Source organism: Eriocheir sinensis, chromosome 32 (genome assembly GCF_024679095.1).
Source record: "Eriocheir sinensis breed Jianghai 21 chromosome 32, ASM2467909v1, whole genome shotgun sequence".
Taxonomy (NCBI): domain Eukaryota; kingdom Metazoa; phylum Arthropoda; class Malacostraca; order Decapoda; family Varunidae; genus Eriocheir; species Eriocheir sinensis.
The window spans coordinates 3280825-3301213 of NC_066540.1; positions in this window are offsets into that span (position 1 = coordinate 3280825).

Genomic DNA, 20389 nt, shown 5'->3' on the forward strand with positions numbered 1-20389 from the left:
CATTGTAAAAGCTGTTGTTATCATGGTGTTGAGAATTTTGTTTTGATTAGTCAAGTGACACCCATACGCATCTCTAGATGACTTTGTGTTAGCAAGTACTTTGGAATTAAAAAGATCGAACCAGCTGTCCGACAACATAATGAAGTCACTTGTTGTTTGCCAATTCTTACTCTTAAGGAGTCCTTGTTTGCCAAAAAATTGTAATGTTTTCGCTGTTGTCTCAGACAATAGCTGTGCAGCCAGGCGAACATTCATTCGCTGGGTACCATACACATGAACGTGCCTGTCGCCCAGTTTGAATGTTGTTTTCAAGTCCTTTACGCTTCTCTGAATTATTTCACGGACACATCCATTGGTAGCACTTTTGCATCCATTTTACCGTCCAGTCTGATTCCTGAGTCTAAAAGTTGTTTCTTATTAGTTTGATTAGGTGAGGGCATCGGCGAACACAAAATGTCCCGGTCACCACATGCTGGGTTTAAGAAACTTGTGTTATTTATGTCAACACTGAGACTTCTCCATAGTTTTACATTAGCTGGCCCCATATCAGACACCATTGCAACCACTAAAAGCCAGCTTCCTCCACCTGAACAATGATATCAAACAATATGTCTTTGGTCATGTCGGTGTCGAAGTTATAGTACACTAATTGTTTCCAAGGGCTTGCTAATCCTCTCAACATAGCACACTGAAGTTTGCTTTTAGGTGCGCACAAATTGTCAGTACCTTTGTCATACGTCCAGCTGGAAGCAACACTAGTCTCATCGAATGACAGCACACACAGTCGCTCAAAATCTGACATTTTCTTCGTTTTTTGTTTCAAAAGTTGAATCACGGGTAACAACACACCGGGTTCAATATCCAGCATTGATACACGGCGATTGAGAGTCGTCACTGATGAAAGAGGAAGTTGTTTCTTTTCCCTGAGATAATTGTAGGCTTTTGAACTGTAGCTATGTAATGTTATTGCTTCAGATATATCTGTATGACTATAATTTGCAACTTGTTTGTTACTCAACAGCGCATTTATTTGTGTGTCTGTGAAACACTTCTCAAGTCCTTTTTTCATATCTGTTACGGCCCTTTCGTATGAAGCTGGGACTTGCTTCTTTAATGACTTGTTTTCTGTTTTCAATTTCTTGCACTCCCTAAGAAGGGCATCCCTCTCCTGTGTTCTTCGGTGTAGCATTTGCTGTAATTCACTATGGGCCTCAAGCAGGTGGGCAGAAGAAGTCGATCCAGTTACATGTCCTTGGTAAAATCCATCCCCAGCAGCGTTCTTGTCCGACGTTCCGTCTGAAAAGATTGAGAATCGGATAATACACACTAAACGAATGACCATTAGAGATTATTTCCTTTTAAAGTATAATTTTTTAAATGTTAATAATAATAATAATAATAATAATAATAATAATAATAATAATAATATTATTATTATTAGTATTATTATTATTAAAAATAATAATAATAATAATAATAATAATAATAATAATAATAATAATAATAATAATAACAGTAATAATATAATATTAAAATTCATAATAATAATGATAATAATAATGAAATTAATAATAATCTAAATAATAATAATAATAAAATAATAGTATTAATAATAATAATGTCAATAACTATAATAATATTGATAATAAGAGATATAAAATTAATAACAACAATAATAATCATATTAATAATAATAATGATACTACAATAATAATAATAATAATAATTAATAATAATAATAATAATATTAATAATAATAATAATATTAATAATAATAATAATAATAATAATAATAGTTTTTTGGTATTAGTTATTATTTATTATTAATATTATTATTATTATCATTATTGATATAGTTGTTATTATTGTTATTATTATTATTATTATTATTATTATTTTCATTATTATTATTATCATAAGTATTACCATTATTAATATTGTTATTATTATTATTATTATTATTCCTTCTCTTATTTTGTTTCCCTTTTTTATTATTTTTATCATCACACTTAATATAACTATTTAATTATTAACTGTTTCCGTATTTGTAATTCTAGAATAAAAAGTATTATCACTATCAGAATCGGGAACAGGAAGGAACCACAGAGAAGAGTCAAGAATTGCTATATCACTGTGACAGCTATTAGGTCTTTAAAGATGGACAATGATTCCTATATGATCGGGATAACGAGCTTTAGACTAAAGAAAGGAGTTAACCCTCCTCACCCTTTTGTGACGAAGTGCATAATGTCTGCAGCAAAGGAGGAAGAGAACGAGAGGTCACAGGTTGACATTCCGGCAATGCTTCTGTCTTATCGAGATCTGGAAAGGTTGCACTCGCTGGTGTCCTCAACACATCTGAACAGGCTGCATCCTCATGTGTCTTTAACACATTTGAACAGGCTGCACTCTCTTGTGTCTTCAATACATCAGGACACTCTGCACTCTGAAATGTTGAATGGTGTTAGTCATACTGATGGCTACAGCTGAAACATAATTGCTGACACAGACAGAAACACAGGAGAGAGAGAGAGAGAGAGAGAGAGAGAGAGAGAGAGAGAGAGAGAGAGAGAGAGAGAGAGAGAGAGAGAGAGAGAGTATTAGTATAACGTAGTTATAGTAGTAATTATTTTTCTTAAATGTTATTAGTTACTATAGATTTTATAGTATGATAAATTCATTAGCAACGTATTGACCTACAGCTAACACACACACACACACACACACACACACACACACACACACACACACATGATAGGATATTCTTACTCCTGTCTAAGAATCAGATATTCAGGTACTCATGTTCCCGCACCTTCACCTTACGAGTATATAATCCATTACATTGGTCTTAACACAAGTATTATCTCCACTATTCATGCAAGAATTCTTTATGGACAATGTACTAATGGCTGTCCTTACCTTTTGTGACGAACTGCATAATGTCTGCAGCAAAGGAGGAAGAGAGCGAGAGGTCAAAGGTTGACATTCCGGCAATGCTTCTGTCTTATCGAGATCTGGAAAGGTTGCACTCGCTGGTGTCCTCAACACATCTGAACAGGCTGCATCCTCATGTGTCTTTAACACATTTGAACAGGCTGCACTCTCTTGTGTCTTCAATACATCAGGACACTCTGCACTCTCTGAAATGTTGAATGGCGTTAGTCATACTGATGGCTACAGCTGAAACATAATTGCTGACACAGACAGAAAGACAGAGAGAGAGAGAGAGAGAGAGAGAGAGAGAGAGAGAGAGAGAGAGAGAGAGAGAGAGAGAGAGAGAGAGAGAGAGAGAGAGAGAGAGAGAGAGAGAGAGAAATTTATGGATGAACGGGGAGTAGAGAATGATGGAGATGGAAAACGACTGACGCAGAGATAGAAATAGACTGAGAAATGAACGGGGATAGGAGAATGAGTGGGAATTGAAAAAAGACTGACGGAGAGAGAGAGACAGACAGACAGAGAGAGACAGACAGACAGACAGACAGACAGAGACAGACAGAGACAGACAGACAGACAGAGAGAGAGAGAGAGAGAGAGAGAGAGAGAGAGAGAGAGAGAGAGAGAGAGAGAGAGAGAGAGAGAGAGATGGATTTATGGATGAAAGGGGAGTAGAGAATGATGGAGATGGAAAACGACTGACGCAGAGATAGAAATAGACTGAGAAATGAACGGGGATAGGAGAATGAGTGGGAATTGAAAAAAGACTGACGGAGAGAGAGAGACAAACAGACAGACAGACAGAGACAGACAGACAGACAGACAGACAGAGACAGACAGACAGAGAGAGAGAGAGAGAGAGAGAGAGAGAGAGAGAGAGAGAGAGAGAGAGAGAGAGAGAGAGAGAGAGAGAGAGAGAGAGAGAGATGGATTTATGGATGAAAGGGGAGTAGAGAATGATGGAGATGGAAAACGACTGACGCAGAGATAGAAATAGACTGAGAAATGAACGGGGATAGGAGAATGAGTGGGAATTGAAAAATGACTGACGGAGAGAGAGAGACAAACAGACAGACAGACAGAGACAGACAGACAGAGAGAGAGAGAGAGAGAGAGAGAGAGAGAGAGAGAGAGAGAGAGAGAGAGAGAGAGAGAGAGAGAGAGAGAGAGAGATGGATTTATGGATGAAAGGGGAGTAGAGAATGATGGAGATGGAAAACGACTGACGCAGAGATAGAAATAGACTGAGAAATGAACGGGGATAGGAGAATGAGTGGGAATTGAAAAAAGACTGACGGAGAGAGAGAGAGAGAGAGAGAGAGAGAGAGAGAGAGAGAGAGATAGAGAGAGAGACCGTTGCAGCGTCAGAAAACCGTTATACCGTATGAACCCCCTCCCCCCGTCTCTCTCTCTCTCTCTCTCTCTCTCTCTCTCTCTCTCTCTCTCTCTCTCTGAAAAACACGCTATCTCTCTATCTCACAAATAAATATTTAGAGAATGGTTGAACTCTGAATTATTATTGTCTTTATTATTATTATTATTATTATTATAATAATTATTATTATTATTATTATTGTAGCTTCTTATGGCATTTATTACTACTTTTGTTTCTCTCTTGCTTTCACAACAACAACAATAACCACCACCACCACCACCACCACCACTACTACTACTACTACTACTACTACTACTACTACTAAATAGGCTATTATATTGGAAAGAACTTATAAGATACAACTATACTTTATGAAAAATAGTAAAACGTTCAATCAATAAAAACGAAAACCCTTGTCAATAACTCTGGTGCATAACCATTTTGTAATATGTATAACTTGATTTACACCGAATAAATATTATTATTATTATTGACAGACACACACACACACAGACAAAGACGGACAGACACACATACAGATAAAGACGGACAGACACACACACACACAGACAAAGACGGACAGACACACACACAGACAAAGACGGACAGACACACACACAGACAAAGACGGACAGACACACACACAGACAAAGACGGACAGACACACACACAGACAAAGACGGACAGACACACACACAGACAAAGACGGACAGACACACACAGACAAAGACGGACAGACACACACACAGAGACAAAGACGGACTGACACACACAGAGGCAAAGACGGACAGACACACACGCAGACAATTAAAGACGGACAGACACACACACAGACAAAGACGGACAGACACACACACAGACAAAGACGGACAGACACACACACAGACAAAGACGGACAGACACACACAGACAAAGACGGACAGACACACACACAGAGACAAAAAAGACGGACTGACACACACAGAGGCAAAGACGGACAGACACACACAGACAAAGACGGACAGACACACACAGAGACAAAGACGGACAGACACACACACGCAGACAAAGACGGAGAGACACACACATACAAAGACGGACAGACACACACACAGACAAAGACGGACAGACACACACACAGACAAAGACGGACAGTCACACGCAGAGACGAAGACGGACAGACACACACACAGACAAAGACGGACAGACACACACACAGACAAAGACGGACAGTCACACGCAGAGACGAAGACGGACAGACACACACACAGACAAAGACGGACAGTCATACGCAGAGACGAAGACGGACAGAGAGACACACAGTCAATTAAAGACGCAGAGACACACACAGACAAAGACGGACAGACACACACACAGAGACAAAGACGGACAGACACACACATAGACAAAGACGGACAGACACACACAGACAAAGACGGACAGACACACACACAGACAAAGACAAAGACAGACGATGAAAACGTCGATGAAAGATACTTACTTGTGGCCGGTGGCAATGACAAATGTAAGGTGGGCACTGCTCCAGGCTTGAATGCTATTTGATTTGAAGGCACCGGTAGTCGAAGGAGTTCGTATTTCAGATTCCTCTGAAATGCTGAAGGAGGAAAGTGTCTGCTGCATACTCGCTGAGTTGCTGGATTGAAGTCGGTTTTCTTTTCTCTCCCACACAAATGGATCCACTTTGCACATGTTTCTTTGTCTTTCGGAAACCGAAAATATTTATATTCTGACTTTCCTTTACGGTAATTTGAACAGTTAAGCACTGCACAACAAGGCATGGTAAAATAAACTCCATTCACTAGGCGGTGGGCTTCGGCGAGCCAGTGCGAGCGGAGCCAAGAGCGGAGCCAGGGAACCCAAATTGGGTCGCGGAGACGAACGTGTGTGTACCCATGCCTGACGCAAACTGATCCGCGGTGACATGCTCAACCCTCGAGCTCCCCGTGACGTCACGGCTTGCGCCAACAGAGAAAATTTCCAGACCCTCCGCGACTCGACCCTACCAATATAATTCAATGGGCCCTGGCCACACCGACCTCCACCATCGCGCGTCACTTCAAGACTTCAAGCGGGAGGTGAACAGCTGGCTTAGGACCTCTAGGGAGTAGCTCAATGTGTGTCTTGTCTTGTAGCTATAGATAGATGAAGCTTAAAACCTTCAACTTTAGCACAATATTTTGTAAACCCTGTTTAAATAAAGAGAGAGAGAGAGAGAGAGAGAGAGAGAGAGAGAGAGAGAGAGAGAGAGAGAGAGAGAGAGAGAGAACTTAAACAGGCAAAGATTTTCATCGATAGACAAGAAAATAATCATCGGAAAAGTTAATAAAAAACATAAAATGAAATAAACAAATTTATAATGTATTAATGGTTTTAAAGATTTTAGAACGCTAAAACAATGATGAAATAATATGAAACATGAATTAACAATTTTGACCTCGGTAATTAATTTATAATTCGTAATTTCAGCACGATACTATTATTAACGTGTGTTCAACAATAAAACGTGGACCGTCATTGACTTGTTGATACTGTATGGACGAATCAATGCAAATCTACATATTTTGAAGGGTGGCGCCCGTGAAGTTCTGTGGGCGCGGGCGCGTGCGTGTGTGTGTGTATATATATATATATATATATATATATATATATATATATATATATATATATATATATATATATATATATATATATATATATATATATATGTTTGTGTGTGTAACCGCCTGACTGCGCGAACGCAAACGTGCGATTTTTTTTATTTATTATTATTATTATTATTTTTTTTTTTTTTGGTGCTGCTTTTGGCGCGATTGGCTTTCTTGAGGGGCCTCTTGGGCGACCCCAGCCCGTTAGCGGCGCAGGCGAATTTTATTTAAAGTGACTTCCTGGAAATAAATGCGAGAAAAGTCGCTCAAGTTAGGGTTGATTGAAGATCTGGGCAGCATGTGGGTAACCTTCCGCCACTCGGCGATGGTTTGAAAAATCAGTATGTTTCATTGGGACTCGAACCTAGGTCCACGGGCTAACCCCGCCCGCACGCTTACCACTCAACCACCGCCTCCCCATGTGTGTGTGTGTGTGTGTGTGTGTGTGTGTGTGTGTGTGTTTTCGTATGTGCGTTCGTGTGTGAGTGCGTACATGTACATGCATATACGCGGAAGGTAGTGGGAGCGAAGGAGGACGGGATTGGGTGCGAGAAGGAAAGGTAAGGCAAGATGACAGGGTAAGGAAGGTGAGGAGAGGTGGGGAAGGCAGACACAGACGGGTGAGCTGAGCTTATGCAAGAAATGAATAGGTGGAGGCTGTTTGGGCTGGGTGGAGGAAGGTGAGCAAACAGAGGCTTTAAAGGTGGGAAGTGGGAAGGGATGTTGAGGAGGAGAGGTGGCAAAGTAAGAAATGATGGGGAGGAGTCTGGGGAGGGTGGGAGGAAGGTAAGAAAATATGAAGATGGAAAGGCAATATACAAGTGTTTCTCTGACATACTAAAGTAAAGACGCGATCCGAATCTATACAGAAAGACTTAATCTTAATATTTAATAAAAATAAGTTATTTCAATTTTTATCCTAATCTTTACAAAACTAAAAAAGCTATCTTCATCTATACAAAAGTAAAGACGTTAACCTAATCTATACAAAACTATAAACATTATACTAACTTTACAAACTAAACTATAGCCGTTATCATAATCTCTCCAAATCTAAAGCCGTTATCATAAATCTATAAAAAGGTGTATGGTATCCTAATCTATATAAATTAAAGGTCAAGTTGAGAGCATACGAAACTAGCTACGCGTGGCAGCGGGGCTCATCTCCGTACCAGTGGTCATTAAGCCTTTGGTTGGTGAGAAGACATCACACCTGGACGCAGGGGAACTGCAGCTTCCGGGTTACCTCAGTTTAACTTCCCCAGTTTTTCCCAGGTAGCCATCTATCAACCATCCCGAAAGGGAGGATGAACAACTGGGTGGGATGCGTGCCGACTGACCATGTCAAGATTCGCAGATTCGTAGTAAGGCATACTATTCACTGCACGAAGGATAAGTTAGTTAATATTTTAAAAAACTAAAGATGTTATCCTTATCTTTCCTAAAGACGTTCTCCTAACCTTTCGAAAACTAAAGACGTTATACAAATCTTTATAATAATATAAACGTTATCCAAATCTAAAAAAAAAAAAAAAGATTTTCTAACGTATACTAAAGTAAAGACGCGATCCGAATCTATACAGAAAGACGACATATTAATCTTTAATAAAAAGAAAGTATTCTAATCTTTCAACAACTAAAGACATTATCCTAATCTATACAACTAAAGACGCTTCCCTAATTCTACCAAAATATCGACGTTAATATAATCTTTCCAAACCAAAGGCACTAACCTAATCAATACAGAACTAAGACGATAATTTAATTTATACAAAACTAATGATGTTATTTTAATCTATACATAACCAAAGATGTTATCCTAATCTATAACAAAGTAAAGACGTTGTAATATAAAAAAGTAAAGCTGCTCTCTAAATCTATACTACGCTAAAACGTTATCCTAATATTTAAAAAAAATTAAAGACGCCATACTAATCTAAAAAAAGAGACAATTTTAATTCATAAAAAACTAAAGACATTATCTTAATTTAAAAAAAGTTAGACATTATCCTAATCTTTAAAAAGATATATTGATGTTATTCTAATATATAGGAGTTAAGGACGCTATCGTTATCCACAGAAAACTAATGCTGTCATCCTAATCTAAACAAAAGTAGGGACGCATCCCTAATCTCAGAAAAAAAAATATAGAAGCTATCTTAATTAATCTTCCCAAAAATATAGAAGTGTATATACTTTTACCAAAACTAAAGTCATGGTCTTAACTTCTACAAAAAACGACGTTTTCCTATTTTCTTTTTAAGGTAAAGATGCCATAGTCTATACAAAATTAATGACGTAAACATAATTTAAACAAAACTAATAACATTATCCTAAATTTTCCAAAAAAAGACCTTATCAAAATCTTTCAAAGAATAAAGACGTTATCCCTATCTACACAAAAGATTAAGACGCTATCCAGATTTTATCAAATTCAATTCGTTATCTTACTCAATACCAAACGAAAAAACATTATCCGAATCTTTCTTAATCTATACACAAGTATAGACACTCTGCAAATCTAAAAAAAGAATACCAGAAACGGAATACTGATCGTTTAGCAACTTAGGCGACATTCTTAATCTGTATAAAACTTGACAATATTCTTAAATTATACAGAACTAAGAACGATATATAAATTATACAAAACAATAACGTTATCCTAATCTATACTAAAATAAAGACGGTATTATAATCTATTCTAAATAAAAGACGTAATCCCAATCTGTAAGAAAAAGTAAGGACACTATCTCAAGCTAAACAAAACTAAAAACGTGTACTTATCTTTCCAAACTTTTAAAAGTTTTCCAAACTTTTCTAAAACAAAATCAATCAATCAATGGGGGCATACGCCGGGGGGCGCGTCGCCTCGCCCACCTTACGAAGCCAAGCCCGGGGATCTCTCCGGGCGAGTCTCCATGCAGGCCCCCTTCCCAACCCGAGTACCTCCCGGCAGGATCCATCATAGGAATACATAGGAAGAACAGACACCAGAAGACCTATCGGTCTATGGCGAGGGTGTCTGTTTACTACCGCTACTACTAGTAATCTACGTGTGGTAGGATAGGACAGACAAGATGAAGGCTCCTCCCCACCCACCTCTCCCTCCGGCAACGTGCCGGCAGGAAATAGTTAGAAGAGAACACCATGCACCTTTAAGGAAGAAAGGGACAAGGAAATATTACAGTAAAGAGATAAATAAGAGGAAATTACTACCCTCAACTTACACTACTGGTAACCTAAGCTGTGGGGGAAAATGACTTCATTACATAAGAACATAAGAACATAGAAATACAGGGAGACTGGAAGAGGACGCGTGGCCTACACAAGGCAGCCCCAAAATCCCCCCTAATATTCACAATGGGTGAGGTGTAGTTTCAGGGGTACAGGTGGAGGCTTGATCCTCGTTTTACCGGCGGTACTAGGCACGCACCAATAACCTGTCACCTTACTGCACCCACACCTCACTCCACCTGTCATGCGGACATTAACTGTTGCTTTACTCTATTGTTGACTTTCGCTACTTGCAATCTAGGTTGTGGGGGAGAATTATATGAATACAGGTTGATGTCTTGCTGCAATCTGTCTGAAAACATGGGGAAAAGGGTCAGTATAATCTTATATCCTTGAAGTACTTACCCAAAGAAGACTTAAAGCTATTGATACTATGTGCGCTAGCTACTGACGGTGGGAGTCTATTCCAGGATCGACGACTCTTATTGAAAAAACTTCTGCACACCAATGTGTTACATCGATTTCCCTTTAACTTCATACCGTTGCTGCGTGTTCTTGTGTTGGTGTCTCTCTGAAATAGACTATCTAGGTTAATGTTGTCGAATCCATTAAGGATTTTGAACACTTCAATTAAGTCCCCTCTTATCTTTCGCTTTTTTAGGGAAAACATATCTAAACGCTTTAAACGCTCGTCATATGGCAAGTTTCGGAGCGCTGGAATTTGGTTGATTGTTCGTCGCTGTATCTTTTCTAGCAAAACTTCATCTTTGATATAGTTCGGTGACCAGAACTGAACGGCGTATTCTAGGTGTGGTCTTACAAATGCTAAATATAATTTCTTCATAAGTTCGGGTGATTTATAATCAAAGTTTCTTGAGATTAATCCCAACATCATATTAGTTTTTTACTCGCTGCAGAACATTGATCACTCATTTTAAGAGTGTTACTGATAATGACACCAAGATCTTTTTCTTGTTTTACTTCGCTGAGCTCATGCCCTTGAATCTGATATTTAAAGTTAGGATTTTTCTCACCTATGTGCATTACTTTACATTTATCTACGTTAAAACTCATTTGCCATTTTTCGCTCCAGTCGGCAAGTCTTATTAAGTCTGATTGAATGTTCCCGCAACTTTGACTGTTCATTACCGTACCTCCTAATTTGGTGTCGTCGGCGAATTTGGCTACTTTTGATAGGATATCAGTTTCTAAGTCGTTCACGTAAATTATGAATAGTGTTTGCCCCTGGACCGAACCTTGGGGAACGCCACTGGTGACGGGTTGCCAATCCGATGCTTCACCATTAAGAACTACACGTTGTTCTCCATCGGTGAGCCAGTCATGAATCCATGCACATAGATGGTCGTTAATACCGTTGGAACGCAGTTTTTAAATAAGCCTAACGTGAGGAACTTTATCAAACGCTTTCTGAAAATCTAGGTAAATTACGTCATATGGGCTTCGGGCGTCCCAACATGTATAAACATCGTTGAAAAATGTTAATAGGTTGGTAAGGCAAGACCGATTACTACGAAATCCATGCTGACTATCAGTTATCAATTTATTTGTTTCAAGGAAAGTGATCATTTTATTCCTGATTATTTTTTCGAATAGTTTAATTAGGACAGACGCAAGGCTGATAGGACGATAATTACTGGCTTGTTTTTTGTCTCCTTTTTTAATGATCGGGCTAATATTGGCCTTTTTCCACTCGAGAGGCACACTGGCCTGTGCTAATGACTTGTTGAATACTAATGTTATTCTAGCTGTTGACTACGTTCTCTTAACACGCGAGGAGATAAATTATCGGGGCCCGGATATTTATTTTGATCTATTCTCTGCAGGTACGCACGCACTTCGCTGATATCAATTTCGGTCAATGCAAGCTTATGTTCTTCAGGGCCTTGAAAAATTTTCTTCGCGGCTGGAATCGATGTCATGTTCTCTTTTGTAAATACGCTACTAAAGGTTGACTTTAGGACCGACGCCATGCCTTTATCATCACTAATCGTATTGCCACTTAATAGTAGTGGGCTGATATTATTTTCAACAGTTTTTTTTGTTTCTTATGTAACTGAAAAATAACCTTGTATTTTTCTTGGCATCAAGTGATATTTTCATCTCATATTCGCGTTTCTGTTTTCTGATTTTCCTTTCGCACTCTCTCTTGACATTAATGTAATTAGTATGATCCTGTGCATTATGTGTCAGTTTATATTTCTTATAAAGTTTTCTTTTTTCGATGATGATTTTTGGTCGGTAATTATTCATCCACAACGGTTTTTGATCATCAGTCCTTCGTGGCTTGAATGGAATTAATTTATTTACGCTCGCTGTGATTTGTGCAGTGCAGTAAAACGATTATACATTTCTTGAACGCTGACGTTGTTGAGCAAATGATTCCAATTTACTGAAGCCAGTTCTCTTTTTAGATCCGTAAAATTTGCTTTACTATAATTAGGTATTAAGAGTGAGTTTGCTCGTGCTTTTGTTTCAATATTCAAAGCACATCTTATTATGGTGTGGTCACTCCTTGCAAATGGCTCGCCTACCTCACAGGCAGTTATGAGATGACTATCGGTCGCGAAGATTAAATCAAGAATATTATTTCCGCGTGTCGACTTGCTCAAGCCACGAACTCCGTGGGCGTCCCCTTGGCCTCCTCCACTCAGGATTGTCTCTTACAGAGACAACCCGATGAGCAGGATCAGCTTCCGGAAAACGTGCCACGTGCCCGTATAGCCGGAGTTGGCGTTGACGGACTATGCAGGTGATATAGTTATGTCGAATCGGTCTCACGGAGTAGTTGCTGGTTTGACACAAAGTCATTTCAACGATATCCCATGAATCTGCGTAGACACTTATTACCAAAAGGCATCAATCCGCCTCTCCAAGCCCCCATTTAGTGTCCATGTCTCACAACCATAGAGTAAGACAGGGAACACAAGGGACTTGAAGATCCGGATCTTTGTCCTTCTGCACAGGTATCGACAACGCCATATACTCGTGTTTAGCGAGTCCATAACACCGTGGGCTAGACTAGAGTCCCTTTATAGAGAGAGTCACGACATAGGCGGCCCTGTGTATAAGACTGCTGGGCGCCATTTTTGGCCCTTCGAGCACCGCGCCGACTTTGAACTGAGGTAATAAAAACATAATTTTACCTATTTTGGAAGCGGATTCGGCTGCTTTTTAATGTAACAATGCCTTGCTGCCTAGCCTTCGGTTGTAGCAACATGCCACAGAGGGGATACAAAGTGTATAATTTAACTACAAGGCCGCTGAGAAGACAGAGGTGTGCCAACAGTCAGTCGTCTTGGGAGGAAACCATCGGTTATGACAGCAAGACACACACATTGCCATTGTGTGTGTCTTGCTGTCATAACCGCCCTCCCTTTGTACTGTCTATGGAAATCATTGTGAGAGAGGCACAGCTACAAGGACTGAAACAATCGTTCACCTCAGGTCCAGCCATCGAAGCTGTTGAGGGAAGCTGTGGCCCTTATGGCCAAAATTATTGGATGTGATCTCTCCCACAGGGCTCTAGCTGTTATTACAGACTCACAATGGATATTTCACAGTCTTATCAAGGCCACAGTTTAATAGACTGGACGTGTTACAAGAGTTTAATGAACAGACGCTAGCTTTTGGTGAGCCATACCTGTCTTGGTAAAACTCTAGAATCACACCCAACTCACTCTAAAAGTTAACACATTATTTGTTTAGATTGTATTTGCTAATCATCGCTCTGGTAACCGTTTCCATTATTATTACTCGTTTATGAGATTTTAAAATGCGAGGAACTATTATTATTTCAGCAGTGATAGGTTAGGTTACTATTTGCTCATGTGAAGGGTTTTCTGCTTGAAACTCCTCTAGGTTGGGTTTAAGTGCATCTTTATTTAATAGCATAATATATAAGGTTGCACAGTCTTCATTTTTCATGGGTACCAATGTCATAATATGTTGAGGACATGTGCATTTTCCTACAGTATTCTCTAAACGTAGCTATTTTGACCCTCAAGCAAAATGAAACACGCTTACATGGCCTTAGTTTTTTTTTTTTTTTTTTACAACAAAGGAGGCAGCTCAAGGGCAACAAAAAAAGAAAACAATAATAAAAAAAAGCCCGCTACTCGCTGCTCCTAAAGTAAAACAAAAGAGGTGACAGAGAGGAAGATCAAATACAGGAGGAGAGGTGTCCTAATACCCTCCTCTTGAAAGAGTTCAAGTCGTAGGCAGGAGGAAATACAGATGAAGGAAGATTGTTCCAGAGTTTACCAGCGTAAGGGATGAAAGAGTGAAGATGCTGGTTAACTCTTGCATAAGGGGTTTGGACAGTATAGGGATGAGCATGAGTAGAAAGTCGAGTGCAGCGGGGCCGCGGGAGGGGGGGAGGAATGCAGTTAGCAAGTTCAGAAGAGCAGTCAGCGTGGAAATATCGATAGAAGATAGAAAGAGAGGCAACATTGCGGCGGAATTTAAGAGGTAGAAGACTATCAGTATGAGGAGGAGAGCTGATGAGACGAAGAGGCTTAGCCTCCACTCTGTCCAGAAGAGCTGTGTGAGTGGAGCCCCCCCACACATGAGATGCATACTCCATACGAGGGCGGACAAGGCCCCTGTATATGGACAGCAACTGTGCAGGGGAGAAGAACTGGCGGAGACGTTATAGAACGCCCAGCCTCGAGGAAGCTGATTTAGTAAGAGATGAGATATGAAGTTTCCAGTTGAGATTTTGAGTTAAGGATAGACCGAGGATGTTTAATGTTGAGGAAGGTGATAGCTGGGTGTTGTCAAAGAATAGGGGATAGTTGTTTGGAAGATTGTGTCGAGTGGATAGGTGGAGAAACTGTGTTTTTGAGGCGTTGAAGGACACCAGGTTCTTCTTGCCCCAATCGGAAATAATAGTAAGGGCTGAGGCTATGCGTTCTGCAGCCTCCAGCCTTGAGTCGTTAAGTTCCTGAAGGGTGGGTCTTCTATTAAAAGAAGTTGAGTAATGCAGAGTGGAATCATCGGCGTAGGAATGGATAGGACAGTTCGTTTTGGAAAGAAGATCATCAATGAACAACAGAAAAAGAGTGGGAGATAGGACAGAACCCTGTGGGACACCACTGTTAATAGATTTAGGGGAAGAACAGTGACCGTCTACCACGGCAGAAATAGAACGGTCAGAAAGGAAACTGGAGATAAAGGTACAGAGAGAAGGATAGAAACCGTAGGAGGGTAGTTTAGAAAGCAAAGATTTGTGCCAGACCCTATCAAAAGCTTTTGATATGTCCAGCACAATAGCAAAAGTTTCACCGAAACGGCTAAGAGAGGATGACCAAGAGTCAGTTAAGAAGGCTAGGACATCACCAGTAGAACGCCCCTTGCGGAACCCATACTGGCGATCAGATAGAAGGTCAGAAGTGGAAAGGTGCTTTTGAATCTTCCGGTTAAGGATTGATTCAAAAGCTTTAGATAGACAAGAAAGTAAAGCTATAGGATGGTAGTTTGAGGGATTGGAGCGGTCACCCTTCTTAGCCACAGGCTGTATGAAGGCATACTTCCAGCAAGCTGGAGTAGGTAGGAAGACACCTACCGAACGGGCGCAAGCCACTCCCGGTGAGGTATATATGGGAGGTGAGAAGGGAGCTGAAGCCCTCCAAAGACCCTTCCCATGTCCTCACTAACCGTTTCCCTATTGTCTCACCAACACCGGAGAGTAGTTCAGCATGCTCTCTAAAGACAGATCCTCTCTTTATCCACACCACACTACATTCACACAACATATACACCTTTTCCCAAAATTTAAATTTCAAAATGGCGCACATACACCAAGCCTCGGAGTCCCCGCCTGGGGGGGGGACCACAAATTCCCCCAGGGAGGACTCCCCTTCTGGCTGCCGACCCGAGAGGTGTCTTGATAACTCCTCGAACCTCTTTCTTCTCAATTTCTGCAACATGCGCGGTCTTCGCTCTAATTTTCATTCTGTGGAACATCATCTCTCCTCCTCTAAACCTCACCTTCTCTTCCTTACCGAAACACAGGTTTCTGAGGCTACTGACAGCAATCTCTACTCTGTTCCATCCTACTATCTCTATCCTAAATTTCAATCCAAAGCTGGATGTTGCGCCTACGTGCGCAACGACATCACTTGCTCGTGCCCACAACCTTGACTCTTCTGAATTTTCTACCATCTGGCTAAGACTTCATTGTCATTCTATTACTAAATACATCTGTGCTGTTTATCTCTCACCTAACTCTACCAACTATGTAAAATTCTTTGACTATTTGAATTCTAAAGTGGAGCACATCTTGACCCACTCTCCCTTCGCTAAAATCTCCATCCTAGGAGATTTCAATGTTCACCTCCAGCTTTGACTTTCATCCTCTTTCACTGACCATCCTGGTGAACAAGCCTACAACTTTGCTATCCTCAACGACCTAGAGCAGTTGGTCCAGCACCCTACACGTATTCCCGACCGTCTTGGAGATCGGCCCAACATTCTAGACCTCTTCCTTACCTCAAACCCTTCTGCTTATTCTGTCAAACTGTTCTCTCCGTTGGGCTCCTCCGACCACAATCTTATTTCTGCATCCTGTCCTATCGCTCCTGTACACCCTCTGGACCCACCGAAGAGGCGATGCTTCTGGCATTTTGCTTCAGCTCGGTGGGACGACCTGAGGATGTACTTTCCATTCCCGTGGAATGATTATTGCTTCCAGGATAGAGACCCCTCTGTGTGTGCTCAGCGCATCACAGAGGTGATTGTCTCTGGAATGGAGGCATACATTCCTCGTTCTTTCTCTACTCCTCACGCTAAAAAGCCTTGGTTTAATCACGCTTGTTCTCGTGCTGTCAATGATAGAGAGGTAGCTCACAAAAGGCACCAGAGCCTTCAAACTAATGCTAATTATGAACTTTACATTTCTGCCCGAAATCGTGCCAAATCTATTCTCCGACTAACCAAAAATTCTTTCATTAATAGAAAATGTCAAAACCTTGCTTTCTCTAACTCTTCTCGTGACTTCTGGCATCTAGCCAAAAACATCTCCTCCAACTTCACTTCTTCATCTTTCACTCCACTCCGCAGTCATGACGGCAACACTGCCGTCTCATCTATCTTAAGGCTGAACTCTTCTCTCAAACTTTTCTAAAACTCCACTCTGGACGATTCTGGGCATATTCCTCCTTCTCATCCCCCCTCTGACTCCTTTATGCCTGTTATAAAGATTCTTCAAAATGATGTTTTCTATGCCCTCTCTGGCCTCAATCCTCAGAAGGCTTATGGACCTGACGGAGTGCCTCCTATTGTCCTTAAAACCTGTGCCTCCGTGCTGTCACCCTGCCTGGTAAAACTCTTTCGCCTCTGCCTGTCAACATCTACCTTTCCTTCTTGCTGGAAGTATGCCTTCATACAGCCTGTGCCTAAGAAGGGTGACTGCTCCAATCCCTCAAACTACCGTCCTATAGCTTTACTTTCTTGTCTATCTAAAGCTTTTGAATCAATCCTTAATCGGAAGATTCAAAAGCACCTTTCCACTTCTGACCTTCTATCTGATCGCCAGTATGGGTTCCGCAAGGGGCGTTCTACTGGTGATCTCCTAGCCTTCTTAACTGACTCTTGGTCATCCTCTCTTAGCCGTTTCGGTGAAACTTTTGCTATTGCGCTGGACATATCAAAAGCTTTTGATAGGGTCTGGCACAAATCTTTGCTTTCTAAACTACCCTCCTACGGGGTCTATCCTTCTCTCTGTACCTTTATCTCCAGTTTCCTTTCTGACCGTTCTATTTCTGCCGTGGTAGACGGTCACTGTTCTTCCCCTAAATCTATATATATATATAACTTATTTTCACCCGGTCGGGGAATCGAACCCCGGTCCTTCTGGTTGTGAGCCAGACGATCTACCCCTGAGCTACCTGGCCGTGTGTGTGTGTGTGTGTGTGTGTGTGAGTGTGTTAAGTTCTGGATCTGGATTAATGATGCGCAGGGCACCCGTACAGGTGCATAACACGCATATTTGTTAACACAATAAAGAAAGCAACACGGCGAATAATGGAATCAGGGCCCCGCTCCACCCTTAGATAATTAGTTTACACTAATTTTCTCTCCATATGCTAAAGTTTACTGCAAGCAGGTAATGGAAAGGAAGCAAAGTGCCTTTGCATTGATGTAGCTTGGGTAGTGTGTCAGCCACGTTGCCCATGACAAGTATTATATATATATATATATATATATATATATATATATTTATATATATATATTTATATATATATATATATATATATATATTTTTTGATATTGGCTCGACACACACACACACACACACACACACACAGACACACACACACACACACACACACACGGCCTGGTAGCTCAGTGGTTACAGCGTCTGCCTCACAACCAGAGGGACCGGGGTTCGATTCCACGACCGGGTGGAGATAAGTTAGGTTTCTCTTTCACGTGTAGCCCCTGTTCATCTAGCAGTGAGTAGGTACGGGTCGGCAGGCAAGTAGTTCTGACTTCGTTGTCGTGGTGTGTTGTGTGTGAGTGGTCTCATTCCTACCCAAAGATCGGTACTATGAGCTCTGTGCTCTTCCGTAGAGGAACGGCTGACTGTCTGGAGAGAGACCCGCAGCAGCCCAAGAGGTATATTACGCACACGCGCACGCGCGCATATATATATATATATATATATATATATATATATATATATATATATATATATATATATATATATATATATATATCTATATATATATATATATATATATATATATATATATAAGATCTAAAGAAAGGGAGGTCAACCCATGGTCGGCTCAAAACTCGTCCCATTCCGCGCATCCTCCCGAGGCTCCTCCCCTAGACCGCATGACGTAGCACAGGGTATAATAAGAACGCTGACCGAACAGGCAACCCCTCCAGTTATATTCACACCGCGACACGAAGGGGATATAGTATAAGGAGAGGGAGAAATATCCACTCAAAAATATATAAATACATTGACAGTCGTAACTGGGTACTCCTATTAGTTTGATTTGTCACAGTTTCTAAATATTTATTTTTGACATTCATAACACTGTCGTTACAATTACTATATTCAATAAGCCGATTCTCCATCCCGATACTAGGCAACTCAGTCACCTGCTATATGGCAACTACGAGTAAAGGGGCTGCTAGAACCCTGTTATAGTGGACATAATTAACAAAAGGGCATAGAAAAGCAAAGTCAGTGGAAGAAAAGAACAGAAAAAACACGTAGGTACTGGGTGAAGTGTATAAATGTGCACTGTGAAGTAACTAAGTGCATGGTGTGAAGTATAGAAGTGTTGAAGAGGACATAAGAAGTGATACAAAGCGTTACAGGTTAAGACTACCTCCGTTCCTGGCACAAATTATTTAATCATATAATCGCCACATGTATCTCAGTGTTAACATACAGAGAGATAGAGAGCGAGAGCAAGAGAGAGAGAGAGAGAGAGAGAGAGAGAGAGAGAGAGAGAGAGAGAGAGAGAGAGAGAGAGAGAATTTACCGGAGCGAGCGGTAGAGGGACTAGTTTTTTTTTAAGAGAAGGTTGGGGAAAAGAGGAAGAGGGGGGTGCAACAGGTAAAGTAGGAGGTGAAATATCAGTCGGAGGGGAAATGGCGGTCTGTCCACCTAGTAATTTCTTTATTTCTGTAATTCAGCAAGGAGAACATTGTTTCAGGAGAGTTTGTCGTTCGTTACATCGTAAGCGTTTACATACGGATTAGCTTGTTGGTTTGCACATGCGAGGCTACACACTTAGTGTCTGGTTCCTATCTTTGTGACTACACACACCATGTGTGGTTGCCAGCGTATGTGCGGTTTACACTCGGTCTTCCTAGCTAGCTAAGTAACATAAGTTAATAAATGGATGACTTTTAGTGGAATAGTGGTGTAGGGTATGATGTATTTGCGTCTAGACTGCTGCGAAAGTTGTAGTGATATCTGTTGATGTGCTCTCTTTGTTCTTGAAGGGAAGTGAGGGTGGGGATGTTTAAAGTTAAGATTCGGTCCCAGATTTTTTCGGCTCTTAGATGCAAACGAATGTTGAGAGGGAGTGTTTTAGTGGCGGTGTGTATTTGTTCCGTGTCCATTGTGTAGGGATGTCGCTGATTTGCTGCAAACCGCAGTGCACGGTTCTGTACCTTTTGAAGTTTGCTGAGTTGGGCGTTGGATAAGGTG